At 34.6% G+C, this 4606-nt stretch overlaps 1 long non-coding RNA gene across 1 annotated transcript; it reads left to right on the top strand.

Annotated features, from left to right (window-relative positions):
* The first annotated feature begins 2364 nt into the window (after positions 1 to 2364).
* On the top strand, positions 2365 to 3470 carry LOC306876786. The gene is made up of 3 exons (XR_013784853.1): positions 2365 to 2521; positions 2941 to 3057; positions 3227 to 3470. It is a non-coding gene; the product is annotated as an uncharacterized lncRNA (long non-coding RNA).
* Positions 3471 to 4606: the final 1136 nt, after the last annotated feature.

Raw genomic sequence — 4606 nt, 5'->3', positions numbered from 1 at the left:
CTAACAAATGTTTTTGAGTTTCTCTGCTATCGCTCTCCGGACAGCTGCCAGGGACGAGAGGATGCTGGAAGAGAGAGAGCAAGTCTGTATGATGGCTCCATTTTCAGTGTACTTGGCTTTCCGGAGTTTTCACCGCCTGCTTATTCTGACTGACTGTTGGTCTTTGCACTGCTTACTATTCATTCATTCTTTTCTCATCTGATTAACTGCTTTACAAATTAACAGGCTGACGAGTTTCCTGCTATTGTCTCTTATCAGAACTGAATACTCAACGAATAGTCTTTCTATTCAGGTTTGTGTGCATGGGACTTGTATTACAGAAGACACAATGCATGCTTGAACGCCCAGCTGTTAGACATTAATCTTTTAAGTGTGAAGTGCAGGTTATTGTGGTCCCTCTCTTCTAATGAGCAGGTGTTTGTGTACAAAACCTGGTTAAAATAACCTTTAGGGGGAAACAATGTTCATTAAGGACTTGAATAATAGTCTTGTTCATATATAGAAAGTTGTATTCAAGCCAAAAATTGTATTTATGGTTACAGTTGGTGTTAGGCTTGCAATGGTTCTCATACTGGTGGTCTGTGAAAGATCTTTTCCACCCCTGAAAAACACATTGAAGAAAAATACTATAAAATAAATCATAGTAAATACCTGACAGGATGTAGTGATTTTCAAAAACATGAAATTCGATGGATATAAACTATCATTCAAAAGTTTGGAGTCAGTATTTATTTATTTATACAGCAAGGATGTATTCAGTTGATCAAAAAAAGTAACATTAAATACATTTTCAGTATTACAAATGATATCTATTTTATTTATTTAAACAATTATGTTCTTCTAAACATTGTATTCATCAAATAATAAAAAAATGTATCACGATTTCCACAACACTCTTAAGCAGCGCAACTATTTTCAACATTGATTATTAAAAGAAATGAACACCAAATACATATACAGCTTTATATGACACTGAAGACTGGAGTAATGGCTGCTGTCAGCTTTGCTTTCACAAGAATACATTATATTAGAAAACATTTCTTTAAGAATTTATTGACATATTTAATAATTTATTTAATTATCATTTATTGATCAAATATACGTGACATAATAGACTTCTTTCAAAAATATTTATTTCAAAAAAACAAACAAAACAAAACTGAAATGTAGTTTATATGAAAGTAAATGTTGACATTTAGTTTATAATTCATTTTAAAACATCAGTAAAAGCCACTTGTAAACCTGATACTTCAATGCTAAGAATATTTTTAGAGCTATTTAAATAGCATTGGGATCATCTCACAGAATATGAAGGTTAGGATAAATACGATTTACAGGGATATGTGTGTGTAAGGGAGTTAGAGAACACTGACCTTGGGAACGGGTTGTTATAAATTACAGGTGTCCACTCTTTCATTTACCATTCACACAAAAGCATTGTGCACAGAAAACAAAACAGCAGTGTCTGGTGCATTGAGAGACCATTTAACCAGTGAGAGGTGGATAAAGACAGCATGACAGGCAGCAAAGATGAGATAAACAGATGAGGACAAAAACAACATCCCTATCAGTATGTCTGTTTTGCAGGGCAGGTGCAGTTATTTTCAGATACGTCGGTTATTGTGACTTTTTCAAAAATGACATGTTTCATGGGTTCCTCTCCCTGCGTCTCTCTGTCTCTGTCCATTAGGTTGTTCATTACAGCATGTCCCTCTACCTCTCCAACTCCCTGTCCATCACTCATTCAGATTCAGAGTGACACAGGCGGATTAAGAATGTGAGATAATGGAAAGAGTGCAGCGAACATACGCTCTACTGGAAAGAAGAGGAAATTAAAGTTAGCCTGAATTGAGATTACTCAACTCTTAAAGGGGCACAATGGCATACCTCAGCCACACTTACAGTAGTCAGGGGTAGACGTCATGTTTAATCTTGACACAAATAAATAAAACGAGGGCTTGAGGGATAGAGTACAGTCAACTCAATAGTTTCTACACTGTAAAACTTTACTGTAAATTTACAGGCATTTTCTAACAGTATTATACTGTATTTTTATAAAACAGTAGCATTCTGTATATTTTACAGAATGTCTGTAAATATACAGAAGTTTTCTGTTTTCAGCCTGCTAAATTTGTAATACAGTACCATACTGTAAACGCATTGCATTGTGGGATATATTTATTTCGCGCTCAATTCAAATGTGATGTGATCTCCAAAGAAGAAGAAATGTGAACAGTGTATTACAGGCAAACTAGATTCGTCAGCGGGAATTAATTGAACAAAATAATTATTTGCGTTATTAAGATAAGCCAGTGGTTTGTGAATCTGTGCGTAGATAAGCTTTGTGAGCTTCGTTTCGCGTTTCAAGCGTTAGTGCCTGTGAAGCAGCAAACAATGGACGACGCTGCCTGAGCAGACGCGGAGATAATTTGTCATCTGAATCATCTAACCTGTGCCTGAGATGATGCTAATCGACTGGAGCATGAGAAGATGGATTAATGTTCGACTAAGTATCGATACGGTAAGCTTGTCTTTTTTTTCATTCACATTTCTACATTGTTTCCACGCATGGTTTGATTTTGGGAACGTTAAACTTAACTTAAATCCCGAGTTAACAATTCACTTGGGTAAAATTGGTTTTATATTCGCACATTCACAACATTCACATATTTCCGCGTTCAATAACTTTCTAATTATTTGTGCAATAAAGTTATTTTTGCGGACTAAGCCAGAGCGCGCACACACACGTCACACACCGGATGCGTGCGCGCACTCAGATCACTTGGACATGGTTGTGTACAAGAGGTAAAAAACTGTATAAATACTGTTCATTTTCTCACACAAACCGCTCGTTTCTTGTCTTAGGCCATCAATGTGTAGTTACGATGGGGAATTGTTTAATTTGGATTTCTCTGTGCATGTTCTTTTTCCCTCTTATAGAGACAGTGACCTATACCTGCCATTATATGACTGACAAGCTAGAACGATTTGACCTAAACATATCAAAATTGGATCTACTGAAGAAAAAAAGACACCTACATCTTGGATGCCCTTGGGGTAAGCTGATAGATACCAAATTTTAATTTCAAAGTGAACTATCCCATTTAAGATGTTTATGCACACCTTCCTTTAATCCAACAATCAAAAACAACTTAAATGGCAAATAAGACACACATTCACATGACCTGCTTCTGATTATTATTTTTTTATTATTATTATTTTTCAGGCTGAACAATCTGATGAAGATCCGGTGCTAATGTAAGTGCTTCCCATTTGTAGTCCATGTTAAAAAATGTCAGTTCTATGATCGTGCTTTTTAATGTGTTATAATTTTGCCAGCACATGAAAATCCATAGTCATGTTCCTAATGCTTATTTCAAAAGTAGTATTCCTGATTGCTTCCATGTCTTCCATGGTCCTACAGCTGCTCCCACACTTGCAGAAATTAGATGGCCTTACCCTTCAAGCAGATGTAAGTAGAGATTACATAAAGCATGTTGCAAATAAATGTGATTTGTTATGTCTTGGTTCTGTTAGTGATGGTTGTGCTGTCTTCTTAAAAATTGTTTCAGGTATTCACCACTCAATCTGATGTCCAGCAGTGTCTACATTTGCCAGAGAACACAACCTATAATTCTTGGTAAGTAAACAGTAAAGGTTTAGTACACCCTAAAATGAACATTAAGTCATCATTAACGCTATGGAAGCATATGGGTAGCAAAATTCAGTTTGAAATAATTTCAAATTCAGTTAGTAATATGCAAAATGGCAATGCATTTCTGTATTTTAATTGACATTTTACCCTAAATATGTGCAAAGTTTAGTGCAAAATGAAAATGGAAATTCAGTTATATAATTTACATATGATATTTTCTACAATTGTGCATCCTGTTGCCAAGCCCAGCCTTGATGTAGCCTAAAGATTGACAGGTCGGGGGTGTGTTGCATTTTCAAATACATTTCGAATGCATTTTCAAATCCACATTGACTTTATATTCATCATGGGGTATTAAATGAAAATGCAATTGAAACGTCTTATATATATAAGTGTCAATGCATTTAAGAAAAATAAAAGATATTTTAAATTACAATTTTTCTACCTTTTTACTGCACCTTTGGATCAGAATGCACTCTGAAATTACAATTATCATGTGGTATTATGATGTAAAAACAGTTTTTGCTTGGACATGTTAAACATCTAATCAATTTGGGTAATACATTTTAATTTCCATTTTGCAACTTATAAAGCATTAAAATATGTTTTTAATTTGTGTATTAAAACTAGTGTAGGAAATGGCAAATGTAAACTTTATAATTTAAATAAAATTTATGTGATATACAATAAAATACATATGTGCACTAAATATTGCGCACATGTATAAGAAACCATTTTACGTATTGCATTTCAATTGAATTTTGCTACCCATATGCTTCCATGCACCCTGGTGTTGTTCTAATGCCCTATGACCTTCTTTGTTTTTTGGACCACTAAAGGAGAATAATACAAATTAAAAAAAAAAAAGCCTGCTCACGCTTGTCCATATAATGGCAGTGATAGTGACCAGCATCAAGATACAATAGTATCTCAGAATGTTCACATGCAACA

The sequence above is a fragment of the Barbus barbus genome (genome assembly GCF_936440315.1).
Source record: "Barbus barbus genome assembly, chromosome: 11".
In the NCBI taxonomy this organism is placed as follows: domain Eukaryota; kingdom Metazoa; phylum Chordata; class Actinopteri; order Cypriniformes; family Cyprinidae; genus Barbus; species Barbus barbus.
The sequence above is the reverse complement of the archived record's forward strand: the minus strand, read 5'-3'. Positions and strand labels throughout refer to the sequence as shown.